Raw genomic sequence first — 14399 nt, forward strand, 5'->3', positions numbered from 1 at the left:
TCTGACTTTGTGTTCTTTTTGGATGTTGCATCATTCTGTAGATAATTGTTGGTCTGTAGGTCTTCTAATGGAGCCTATATGTGGTGTGCCTTTTGCAGCACAAAGATATAAGTTCTGATCTCCTGGATTCACTAAGAGAATTTTGTTATGCTATAATGACGCTAACACCTTGTCACATCTAGGTTGTTCTTCTTCTATTTGTCCTCACAACATCCTGCATGTACGTATATCTCCATTACACATTTGGCGACATCGCACAAGCTGCTGAGAGGTGTCAGGGTCAAAGTTCACAAGAAAACATTATCTAAAGTGTCTAAACATACAACAACTAAACATAGCTTCATACAGGCTTCAACGCATATTCAAGCATTGTTTTCTGTGTTTTCTTCAGTGGACCATGTGGATAATGCATGTTGCAGACACACAGCATTCATCTTGGGGGTTGGGGTGTCCAGGTCCTAGGAGGCGAGTGTGCAGTCCAGGGTTGAGACTGCAGAAACTTTGCAAAATAAGTGGAATGGTCCTTTAATATCTATTCTGCATAATAGATTCATGTGCCTGTAACTTCTCCACAGAGCACAATGGCCTCCTTTCGTGTGTGTGTGTGTGTGTGTGTGTGTGTGTGTGTGTGTGTGTGTGTTGGAAAAGGCTGGTATGCGAGTGTGTGTTGAAGTCTGCATGGCTGAACACTGACTCAGTATGCCTCTGCCGTCTCTGCTCTCACGCAGGGAAACAGTGAGATCACATGCCTCTCACACACACACACACACATACACACACACTGGTCCAGCGTCAAATAGGGGTTAGACCCACATCTCAGTTTGCCTTTTTATTAAAACGGGACGTCAGCCAGTCGGCGCTGTCCGCCTCTGATGTGATGATGCAACACGCTCTCCTCCCTCACACAGCTTGTGAGTTTTTATTGTTATTGTTTGGATCTCAGATGTCTGACATGAGCAGAGAAGCCGCGACAGCGCAGGAGACGACCGAGTTCACCAGCAACTCACACCACAGCAGAGACTTACAACTCTGATTAAAACAGGATTATTGATGGAGTTTTGAGTGGGTGGCGGAATGAAATTTACACCTTCTTATGGTTTTGCTTATTAGATGCATATTTGGAGCGTAATGTTGTTTTATAATGTGGCAGTTAGACCTGTGTGGATCAAGTTTGATGGTTTAAGACAGGGGTGGGGGACCTCCGGCCCGTAACCGGCAGATTGAATTTAGTATGGCCCCTGCGGGCTGATGGGGACATCAAAATGGCCCACGAGAGGAAAAAGGTTCCCCACCCCTGGTTTAGGAAGTGCTTTCTTCACATTCTGTAAACTTTTTTGAAATGTATTGTGATGCAATATTGTGTCAAAGTGGAAGTTCTTTCCTCATAAACGAGGAAATAATCCCCCCGCCCCACCAACACCACCCACTGAAACACTAATGAGGAATTAATCACCCATTTATTGACCACAAATGCAAAAGTAGATTTGTGGTTTAAAATTATCTTGAAAAACAAATGATGAGGGTCTTAAAATAACACAAATTACATCCTGCCTATTATTATCGAATATGTACAGTGTGGCTTCATTTTGCTACTCAGCTTGTTGCATCAGCATCAATTTTATGTGAGATGTAAATGTGTGTGGGTTTTCAATCAACAGCAGCAGTGTCAGTATGCACATCCTGTGCTGAAACCTACCCTAACCTACCCTAACCTAACTTAACCTAACCTACCTTTCACTACCCTATCCTGACCTAACCTAACCTATCCTAATGTAACCTACGCTACCCTACTCTGCCCTAACCGACCCTAACCTAACTTACCCTACCCTATCCTAACCTAACCTATCCTAATGTAACCTACGCTACCCTACTCTGCCCTAACCGACCCTAACCTAACTTACCCTACCCTATCCTAACCTAACCTATCCTAATGTAACCTACCCTACCCTACTCTGCCCTAACCGACCCTAACCTAACTTACCCTACCCTACCCTATCCTAACCTAACCTAACCTATCCTAATGTAACCTACCCTACCCTACTCTGCCCTAACCGACCCTAACCTAACTTACCCTACCCTACCCTATCCTAACCTAACCTATCCTAATGTAACCTACTCTACCCTACTCTGCCCTAACCTACCCTAACATAACTTACCCTACCCTATCCTAACCTAACCTATCCTAATGTAACCTACCCAACCCTACCCTACTCTGCCCTAACCGACCCTTACCTGACTTACCCTACCCAACCCTATCCTAACCTAACCTATGCTAATGTAACCTACCCTATCCTAACCTACCTTACACTACCTTATCCTAACCTAACCTATCTTACCCTTACCTAACCTAACCTAAGCTAACCTTACCCGTCTCTAAATACTTCCAAATGCTGTTTCTCCTACTTTTCCCAGAACATGTTTTCATGAAAATTGTGAAATGTAAATTTGGTTGAATAGCTTCAGGCCCAACCCTGCTACGTTAGCATGGGTGGAGGGGTCACATGGCCCTTAACCCGGCAACCTGATGAAAATCAATTTAAGGGCAACTCAGCTCAACTGAACACTTAGTTCTTAAGGCCATGTTTACTAAGAGTTTGTTAGTCAGTAGAATTGTCCTACTCTGTGTTTACCACAGGGCAGCTGCAAAATGACACAAAGGTGGCTGAGCTGAAAACATGGCCAAATGTATGACAGCAAAAATATGAGAAGAGGGAATAGAGGGCAAATCTTAAGTTACTGAATATTTTGATTGTCAGTGCAGAGCAAATATTTTGCTCATATTTCCACTCTGTGAAGAGACACTGGTGCACTGCCATCCACAACATGTGTCAGGGAGTCTTTAAAGAGTGCAGCAGCTTCTTCTTCATCTGTGTTCTTCTTCATCATCTTAAAACAAGAAATGTGACACAAATGTAATATCCCAGACACTGATTTGTGACAGCTTTAGTAAATCTGGCCCTTAGTTTATGAGTAAAACTTAGTAAATAACTACGAACATGAACCTGAGTACTGCACAGATTCTCTTTATTCTCTTTATAATTATTTTCCTAACTTTAGCACCACATGTATCCGGAGCTATTTGCTCTTCTCCACTGCACTTCCGAGTGAACCACTGTGTGTTTAACGCCTACATTTATCTGACAGCTGTAAGTGGTTACTTAGATTCCAGTTTTACATTGAACATGGGACACGCTCATAAAATCCCTCTTACCACCTTTCTGTCTTTTCTGTCTTTCTTTCTTTCTTTTTTTTTTTCCCCTCATTTCTTTTCCTCTGCACAGAACCCCCCCAAAACTGGATAAGCAAGGAATCATAATACTGCCAGTATTTTTTATTGTTAAAGTTATGTTTTCTCTTGTATATACAGTATTTGATCCGTCGCATCATGGAGCCTTTACTCTTCTTCACTCAGTACTTTTATGTTGAATATCAAAGATTTTACTGCTCACAAATTTCACTTGCAGTATTTTCCACTGCGTTTTTTCTGCTCTAACAGAATTAAAAGATGTATATATGTATATATTTTATTTTCCTCTGTTCAGACCTTTTGCAGATACACGGTTTCCACCTGAAAGCAGCAGTGAAATACGCCCACACACTCGCTACATACACACAAACAACAACCACAGCTCAAATCTGGAACACGCATACCAGACAAACACGTATTCTTCATCGGAATCAGCCTGGGGGTGGCGCCGTCTCACCCCTGACCCTGTCAGAGCTCCTCAAACGGGGCAACACCCTCCAGCTGAGAGCCGAGGTGGAGGAGGAGGAGGAGGAGGAGGAGGAGGGATGAAGGATGTTTACAGTGCATCGAGGCTGCTGTCTGGCTCTGCGGATGTGTTTTCATTCCTCACCACTCCATATCAGCAAAAGTTGAATGATCTAAATTCTATCAGGGCTGAGGAAACATCTGTCACCGTCTTATCTGTGGATAATGGAAAGATTTAGTGGCGTTCAGTGTTTTAGAGTCGACTCCCCTCCGCTCTATGCTGTCGCCCCTTTACTGCGCTACTCCGTCTCCCGTACATCATCCCCTCTCAACGCCCACACTAAATACATACGTGCACCGCCTCGTGCACAGATACATGCATCAACACGCTCACCATCCCCTGCTTAATCCCCTCCACACACACACATTCTCATACACACTCCTCCCAGAGGCGCTTTGGTTTTCTAGCGGCGGAGGGATGGTTGGTCTGTGTTGCATGAGTCCACTTGGTGTTCCTCCAGTCCCCTGGCTTTTATCCTTCCTCAGCTTCACTCCTTCACTCCTCCTCCTCTTCCTCCTCCTCCTCCTCCTCTCTGGTTGCTTGTGCCACCAGCTGGGCTTGGCAGGATCCCAGCTGCCCTGGGTTCTGCTCCACTCGCTTTTCCGCTCTGGCATGGGGCCACAGGTTCACCATGCTGTGTGTGTGTGTGTGTGTGTGTGTGTGTGTGTGTGTGTGTGTGTGTGTGTGTGTGTGTGTGTGTGTGTGTGTGTGTGTGTGTGTGTGTGTGTGTGTGTGTGTGTGTGTGTGTGCGTGTGTGTGTGTGTATTAAGAGGACTTGAAAGTGAGTCTTTGTGCGTTTGTACACAAGCCAGTAACACCTCCCACTAAGGATATGTGAATTATCATTAATGCAATAATGCAAAATAATCCATAAAATCACATTCAAGGTATCACATTTCACAATTAACGTAAATGCAGAATTTAACTTTCATTCTAAATGCAACGCTGCTGCAATTGTTTTTGGAGCAGCGCAGTTACAAGGCTAGCTTGTATTCCGCAGTTGGGCTCTTATTATTTGCTCCTCATTTTTACAATGAGTTCAAAGCCACGAATATAATCTGAATGTAATCCCATCCTGCAACCAAACGCAACCATGTATTCTCCATAAATATGAACATTGTAGCTGTAGTCTGATACGAGAAGTAAGCTGCAATCTGAGTAAATGATGTAAACTGTAAGTGAATATCAGGCCAGTGGTGCCAATGTTGGAACACGTTTTTGATTAAAAAGGTACACGGGTTTAAATTGTACTGTTGTCATGATGGAATAAAGCGTTTCACACTAAAAATGTGTAAAGAAAGGTGGAGCGATGTAATGTATTCAGGGTCTAACGCAGCGTGAAACCTGCTCGCTGACAGAAACATTAACACCTTTAAAATGACGTATTGATTTAGCAAAAGCATTAGAGAAATGCTGCACGTGCAAATAAAATAATCTCCAAACAGCCGTGCGAGACTTTGACTGATGGATTTCCAATATTTAGTAAAATGTTACATATCTGCCTGATAGAATCGATATTACTTCATTAAAACACATTGTTGGTATTTACAGTTCATGTTTCTACAGAAGTATCTGCATGAAGATCCGACAATTCTTTTTTTCAATTTTTTTATTATATTCTATTTTATTGTCTTAAACTGAAATATACAGAGACGTGTGTGAAATATATGGTCATTTCATGTCAACATTAACGGTCAACAAAGGTCAAAGTGACAATAGGTGAGCGACACATCTGTGTGTGTGTGTGTGTGTGTGTGTGTGTGTGTTGGTGTGGGTGGGTGAGTGGGTGGGTGGGTGAGTATCAGTGTATGCTTGTGTCTGTCTGTGCATCAGCCCCAGGAGCTCGTCTTCCAGTCTGAGGCCGCGTCAAACAGTCTCTCTCTCCCTCTCTCTCCCTCCCCCCCTGGCCTTCGCTCATCCCTGTCTCTCTCTCCCCCGGTGGTGTGGAGAACCCTTAAACCCTGGTGAACGGCGCACATAGCTTCCACCTGTCTAGCCGCCCACACACCCTGTACAGCGCGGCGACCCAGCCGGCAGTTTGTTTACTCTAACAGAGCTACAGAGCGGTTATTCACCCCATTATTCTCACCTCCTCTTTTCCCTTCGCTCCATCAATCAGCTTCCACACAGACGTGGCATTGGCAGTTGTGTAAGAGTTCATGTGCAGATCAATGTTCACGTTCAACTTTCAGTGTGTGTGTGTGTGTGTGTGTGTGTGTGTGTGTGTGTGTGTGTGTGTGTGTGTGTGTGTGTGTGTGTGTGTGTGTGTGTGTGTGTGTGTGTGTGTGTGTGTGTGTGCGTGCGTGCGTGCGTGCGTGCGTGCGTGCGTGCGTGCGTGCGTGCGTGCGTGCGTGCGTGCGTGCGTGCGTGCGCGTGTGTGTTCAATTTATTTCTTCAGAGCTTTTGTTGTTGTCAGTTAGATGAGAGTGAAGCTGGTCTTGGTGTTTGTGTTTGGCCCGTCCAGGTCTGTGAAGGTCAGCACTGATATTTCTGATTCATTTTTCTGTGTTTGCCGCCAAAATAGAAGGGGAGCATTGTTTCTTTGAGTGTTTCTGTTCCTGTCGGGGTAAAAGTCCTCTTTAAATTCTCTTTAAACAGCTTTTGAAATCATCCTACAGTTTCTTATCATCTTATCCTCTTATCCGTCTGTTTTCAACCTCTTATTCAGGTGGTGGAAGCAGCCTGTCGAAACAATCTGATTGGTCCAATTGCCCAATTTCCTGTCTCGTCCATCCAGTTGTTTATATTTGTATCATCTACAGTTCAGTTCCTACTTCTGTTTTTTGTTGTGTTTTACGTATTTCTTCCGTGTACATTATGGTTTATTAAACCTGACAACACCCCCCAGTGGACGCATATATGTCTCCGCTACTATTTAAAAAAATAAATAAATTCCCACGCAAACGTCTCCAATTTGCACCCACACACACACTCGCTGGATGTGCAGACGGAGAAGTGTAACAGCCTGAACCATGTGCATACCAGCGGATAATATAAAAGCTGATAAGAGCACATTTTATCAGTGAACCAGTGTATCTAGCAGTTGAAGTAGCTTCCTGTTTCGGTGTGTGGGTGTGTGTGTGTGTGGCTGTGTGTGTGTGAGAGAGCTCTGTTGAGCAATAATGTTGCTGGCTGTGGTTACAGTTTGATCCTCTGGTCTTGTGTAACCGGCCCCTCGCTAAGCATCTGTTTCCTCTGGCCTGCAGGGTCAGTCGATGCACACACGCACAGACACACACACACACAAACACACACACACACACACACACAGTGTGTTATGAGTCAGGGGGCTTTCTTTGGTGTTTTGAAGTAGTGCAGGTAGGAGGTGGTAAAAGGAGCCTGGTTGACACTGAAGTACCAGTGAGTCACCAAAGTGTATTTACCTGTGTACAACACTTTGCTACTTGAACTTGAGTGTTCAATCACTGCATTTACATGTCATCAGAATTCTGATTGTATGCAGGCATCTCACTCTGTGACGTAAAGCCATTTACAGATGAATTATGCAGGTTGAACTACATCACTTCGTTGCCATTATTGGAGTATAATCATATAAACATACTGAGATTATTTCAAAGGGAAATGTATGTTTTGGTCCAGTACATTAATCTGATAACTTAGTTATTAGTCACATATGGCTGCTTTCAGGTAGGAACCTCATCCAAAATGTCGACTTTTCAGGAAATCTGAACTGCTGCCTTGTTTCGGCCTGATGATGCAATTGAAATGCAATCATAGAATTCTTAAAGGATTATTAGAAATCCCGAGGAGGTGAAAGGGACTGAAACTGCTCTGCTGTGAATAAATGACTCTGTGCAGGAACGTTGCTTTAATTGTCGTGTTTTCAGAGAAAGAAAGAGGTGAGGGAATTTTCTCAAACTGTGGTGAAGCATGTAATCCTTCAAATGATCCCAACGCACGGAAATCCCCTGAAAAACCTGGCATTTTAATTTCTGGAACACGCTGACAGGGAGCCATTCTTCACACTGAGAGCTTTTACTTTGATTCCCGAGGACGTTTTAATCCTAATGCTCATTAAACTTCACTTAAAGTCCCGTCCCTTGGATTCTTTGACCGAGTACATTTGAGCTCATTTGCATAGATAATTGAAGAGTTTATCGGAAAAAATAATAATCTTAATTTTGTGCTTTAGTTTATCACAAATGTAAAGAAGGTGGAGGCCAGCATGAGTCATTTAGATTTAAAACTAATTTATTGATTTTACTTTTTTATTTTGTTCATCTGTTTTTGCAGCTTTAGCGAACACTCTATGGATAAAGTGTGATTGAATCTGTGTCTTAAAAGAGGCGTCAGAGTGACAGAGCTGTTTTTGTTTGAGGGGGCAGATGATCTCTTTTTTGCAAATTTGGGTTACAGATTTAAAGCTTCAAGTCAAATTTGAATCCTGGGCCTTTTTTTGTAACAGTATATATAATGCATCCATTGGCGTCATGTATATGTTGACATACACACACACACTCCATGGGCTTCTCTCCCTGTGAACACGTGTCCCTGCTTTGTGTTCAGCTCTCCTCCCTGTAGCTGTGGGTGATTTATTCTCTCCACATGTTTATGAAGAGCTCTCTGCCGGTGCTTTACTCCATCGACTATAACACGCGACTTTAAAAGCTCCAGTATGGGACTGATTAGCTGTAGGGAATAACACAAAGCAGACACATTCTCATCTGCAGCAGAAATGTTCACGTGATTCGTCCCTAGAGGATTTGCTTTATTTCACTATAAATTACAGTAGTGCTGAGGAGGTTTTGATCTAACTACACAGTGCATAGGATGGTGTGTTTGTGTGTGAGGTTGTACTCGGCGCTGGCTGGCCTGTGATCTACCTGACAGCACGCTGGCCTGGGGTTCCTGCCCAGCCAGCTCGCTGCGATGGGTTTATTTAGCTGTGAGTAAAGACTGGCTGAGGTTCTGATGAGAGACAGATGGACGGACAGACAGAGCGGCTGTGCTGTAGATTCCTCCAGGTTACTGCTGTTGGCAGGATTGGCTAGTTTGCCAGTATAAAGAGCGATAAAGGTAATCAGTGCTGTCAAACTCAAGCGATTTATGCTGTTGACTTGTCAGCGAGCTTGTTGGGCAGCGACAACAATGATTGCTCATACTTATTGTTCTTCCCTCTGTTGGGTTTTAGCAGACTTCTCCTGTTTTGATTCCACATGTGGGACGTGTTTGTGCTTGTTACAGGCTGTTTTCAAATGATCTGTCATGTTGTTTTTCAGTAATAATTCAGCAAAATATGTAAAACTTTGCAGCTTCTTTAGCAACCTAGCAAATACCATAGCAACCACCAAGATCACCTCTAGTAACCACCCAAAACCCCTGGCAACTACGTGTCAGTCAATTAGCAACCACTTAGTAACACCCTATCATACACCTCCAATACCATAGTAACCACCTAGATAATTGCTAGCAACACTTCAAGACACCAAGTACCCTAGCAACCACCTAGAACACCATAGAGAACAGCATAGCAACCCTGTAGCCGCCCCCAAAGACCCTTTTAATATGGTAATAACTACCATGAAGGCTTTTTATTCTATACTTGATCAGAAACACTCTGGTTGTGCGTGTAAAACGCTGGACCAAAAATCATTCCAATGTTACATTTTAATCATATTCCACACAAATATGCATAATTGTGTTTTGTAATCATTATTATTATTCTGGGTTTTAGTAGAGAGTTTCAGCAGCTCATAATTGATGTTTTGAAGAGGCCGATCATATTCTGCCAAGAAATCCTGGACCAAACACTGACTCCCTTTTTTTTTAGCACACAAACGGAAAACGGAAAACGCTGAATATTGGAGCAGCAGGTTATTCGCAGATACCATCAAATCGGGTTGAAGGTTTAAAGCTGTATTGGCAGTGAAGGACAAATCGCCTGTTGTTCAAGGTGCTAGGGGCCAGCAACTCCAACCCAGTGTAGTCAACATAACACCCACCAAGCGCATCCTAGTAACAATTTACACCAAACACTTAAACATCAAGCACCCCAAACATCCGAGCAACTTACATCCTAACAACCTCCTCAAACCATTTAGCAACCACCCCAAGCACCATGGCAACCATGTCGCAACCATCCCAAGGAACAACCAGAAACCTTAGCAACATCCTCATAACCAACTGAAACACCATAGCGACCAATTACAAAGGCTTAATCTGGCTGTGTGAAGTGCATCTGTAACTTGAATTGCATACAGCAGGGGTGGGGAACCTCCTGCACTTTCGATGACAGCATATAAATAATTATACTGTGATCATAATCCCCCCCGTCACACCGGCAGATCGTAAGTTTTGTGTTCAATCGCAGGGCTAATTTCAAAGCCCCCCCCCTCCCCCCAATATGCTTTAATGGACACACACACAAATATGCATAACTGTGTTTTGTAATTGGTATTGTCGTTATTCTGTGTTCCAGTGGAAGGTTCCAGTGTCTCCCTCTAATTGATGTTTTCAATCTGCCAAGACATTCTGGATCAAATTCGGACTCATTTTTTTAGCGTGAAAATGGAAATGGAAACGGCATATTGGTTACTTTAACGTTGAATCTAAAGTCATTGGGGTTGAGGGTTTAACGCCTGCCTGGCAGCCGGCGTGAGTCTGGGCGAGGACACGCAGCCTGCTGTCCGAGGGCCCGGGGTCTTTAACCGGAGGAGCCGCGGCCATAAGTCAGTTCTGTCAGACTAGAGGAAAATCAAAACCCTCTGTCCCAGCAAGACAGAGCGCTCAGTTAAAGGGCTTCTGCTGTCACACACACACACACACACACACACACAGACCTTACACTAGTTCTTCCCGCCTCAGTTTTCGCTCTCAGTGACTGTGTGGATGCTCTTCTGTGTGTGGTGCAGCACGCAGACCTCCACATTCCGGATTGTTGTGTTGAGTTTGTCTTCTTTAGTGGATGTGTTTGTGTGTGTGTGTGTGTGTGTGTGTGTGTGAGGTGGTGGGGGGGGGGGGGTCTGGTATGTCTCTTCACTGCCGGCTCAGCACTAATGAGGCTGGTGACAGTGTGGGTCTGAGGGACGGAACGGCGTGTCAGCGGGCCTGCCGACTACTGTCTGGCTCTGCATGACAACGCAGGACACCAGCGAGCAAAGCAAAGGATGAAGGGAAGGAAGGGAAGGAAGGAAGGGAAGGGAGGGACAGAGGCAGCGGTAGAAAACTATTCAGATCAAGTATAGAGTATAAAAATACCTGTCACAAGTTAATATTTTCTCCCTTTTGCTGCAATGTTTAAGCAAATAACGAATAACATTGAATGGAGGAACCCAAAATGAGGTGTTTTAATCACAAATATGAAGTCTGTTTATTTTTAAAAACTTTTCACAATAGTAATTTTGTACTTGAGTGAAGAAGTATTTGAACAGTAAAACCGTTCAGGGCTGTTGCAGCGACTGAATCTGCGATTTATGCTTGACTGTTTTTACATTTTAGCCCATTCTAATGATTTTTCTTTTTTTAGCTCCGTTGAACTCCTTGAGGGAACTTCTTTATCTGCCCCTATTGTTACCTGGAAACACATTTAAAATCTCCCATGCTGGAGCTGCAAATAAAGAAAGGAAGTCCGAGCAGACAGATTGGCTGGAGTTTGATATGTTTGAATTGGACAGAAGGGATATTGATGCTATACCAGTCTTATCTCCAAACAGACAGGATTCACTGCTGGAATGTATTCTCACGCACACACTCACACACACGCACACACACGCACAAGTCTCTGTAGGGTACCGTCATTATCCTCATATCTATAAATATCACTCTGTCTTCTCTTTGGCTTCCTTCCTCCCTTCCTTTTCTGTTTGCTCTCTTTCTGGGTCACCTGCTCGGCTCAGCCACGACTGAATGCTGAATATTCCAGCTGAGTTACATTCACGGAATAGTGAGGAGAATGGGAACACACTCACTCACTCACACACACACACACACACACTTGAGGCTTTGCTCGAGCGGATCAGGTTCTGTGCTGAATGGATTATCACACTCGGTAAATACAGAAGTAAATAAAGTAAGGAGATATAGGCAGAATGCAACCTTTATCAAGCCACAAAACAGCTGTATGCTGCTATGACGACGTATAATTCTGCATATCAGCCCCTGCATGTTGAGTGATGAGTTTGAGCAAAATCAGCATTGACTTTAGTCAAGGAAACTTTTTGCAAAAGTATTTTTCTCTCTGCGAAAGTGATTCAGGCAGTAAATAGATTTTTCTTTATAAATATCGTATGAACAGGATTATTTGATTGAATCTAGTAAACTGAGTCAGAGTAACAGATCTAGATTATGTGACTGCAAATCGATTTATTCAGGCATGTAAACATTATAATTGGAGTAAGACGCCTCTGGGTGCGTTTCCTCTACTGGGAGAATCTTCTCATACTTCCATTCTGCAGTAAATGTCGTGTACTCTGAGAAAGGGGAACTGTTAGTCATTCCACCCTTGTGTACCTGTGTGCATTGTTGCTCAGTTCAATGCAACCTGTCACACATTTTTGCCATTTCTTTGGCTGAGGCTCAGACGGCACTGCTTCGAATAGGTTGAATGTGTCGCATAAACGCTGTGTGTGAAACAAGTACTTGCAGTTCTGCTCTCTTTATCTGCTGCTCTTTGAAAATATAAATTTCCCAATTTTTCTGGGGCTATAAATGTGGCATTCTCCTGTGGAAAAAGGTGTTCTAATGGCTGTTATTGTACACAATGGAGCACTGATTCTGTTTCGTTAACAGCAGCTGAAAAATCGGCGCAATCCAGTGAAAAGCTTTCACCTGGGACTCTTTCCTGTCCCTCCAGAGGTGTGAAGTGAGAGGCGAGGAGGCCCTCTGATCACAAGATAAAGGCGAAACAACAGAATTAGCACTTCAAACAACAAGGTATTGGTCTAAAAAAAGGAGGGCGGGGGGAGGAGAGGGACACACACTTCATATCCGCCCGGGGTCAGAGTAAACACAGCCCGCACAGTAGCTGCCATTTTAATGGGAGATTAGCTTGGATGGAGGCAGAGATGGAGGAGACGAGAAGGACCCACATCCACAGCCACTTGTAGCCATTGTGTTGTTGTGTTTACCCACTTGATTGTTTGCCTTTGGGATGCACAGAGGAGCATTCAGTCATTTTGTCTATTTTCCTGCCTCTCCTTCAAATCTAATAAGGAGCTAAAAGAGGCCAGGGCCACACAGGACGCCAGCCGTGCTTCCCATAGTATGCTCTGTTGTTTTACACGTTTCTGTGAGTGAGTGAGGAGGTTCAGGATGTCTGGAGTGAGTGAAAAATCTGCCAGACGGCTGAACCACATTCAGTTGCTGTTTTTAATATGAATTTGGATTGATGAACTTCAACTTTCTTGCAGTGATTTGTCTTATTTTGCTTCCTTGAAGGAAGCCGTTTTTGCTTTTGAGGGATGGGGAAAGGAGTTGAAGCTGACTGAACCTAAGTGGTGCTGTCACGTCATTTATAGGGACATGAACACATATGGTACTGTATCACACAGTCTTTGCATAGAAATATCAGCAAAACACAGGGAGTCTGTGGTTCCAAAGTGGGAGAAAAGAAAAAGTACAAAAGTGACATTTTAGAAATAACTATATGGAAAGAGTTAAATCCACATAAAGCTGAATTTGGGTAAAACTGTGATGGCTTTCATACAACTAATCATATCTGGGCTGCTGTCAGTTGTTGCTTTACATGTTCAGAAAGAGGATTTGGAAGTTTGGGGGGGAAGTCTGAAATCTGACACTTTTATGGAGTCCGAGCTGGGATCTTGCCCAACTTTTGCCGGGCTCTCCGTGACAAACTGCACCTGTTATCCCGTATTTTAGCTGCACTTAGCCAGCCTGTTGTTTATGGCGAAGTGAAATGCCTACACACAGGGGATGAGACGTGACCATATAAAGGCTGAGAGTTGAGATGCGTCTTTGAGCCTCCGGGCCTCTTTTACAGGCCGGCCAGTTTTATGTTTTCATCCTGACACAAAGCTGGAGGATCCGCCCGGAGAAATCCAGGGTCTGGACCCCAACCCGGTGAGCAGAGATTTATGATCAGGCAGAGAGCCGACGGACAGCAGCAGGGCACGTTCACAAATCTCTCTCACATCCACAACTCGCCGCAAATCTGCCAGGGGCGGTGGGGGGAAAAACGGTCGATCAGCAGCCGCACAAAGGAACAAGAAGGGGAAAAGATGGAGGGGGAAGCAGAGGAATAAAGAGAGATCTGGATTTGATGGAGGTGGGGGAGACGGTGGATATATTTCAAAGTGAATGTTTGGCAGTTTAGACAGAACACAGTTTCGCACTCCAGCAGAAGATGAAGCGGGACAGGAGGGGATGAAAGGATGAAGAGGTCGAGCGACAGGAATAGAGTCGCTCAGGTCTCGCGTCAGACATCGCAACGTGTTTTAAAATGAACTACGCCTCTCACACACACACACAAGTTGTGGACATCCAGACCACTAGTGACCCAGAAAAGATCCCAGGGTGTATCGATATGGAAACACGACTATAAACAGCTGCAGGCCGGTACCGCTCAGCCAATTTTGTTGTTTAATGGCGATAAATGGTGTTTTTTCTTATTTCCATGGATAGTTGGACGGACTCTAATGTCACTGTGAC

Source organism: Genypterus blacodes, unplaced genomic scaffold, assembly GCF_046128005.1.
Source record: "Genypterus blacodes isolate CSIRO-AG114 ecotype Tasmania unplaced genomic scaffold, CSIRO-AGI_Gbla_v1 ptg000004l_1, whole genome shotgun sequence".
Taxonomy (NCBI): domain Eukaryota; kingdom Metazoa; phylum Chordata; class Actinopteri; order Ophidiiformes; family Ophidiidae; genus Genypterus; species Genypterus blacodes.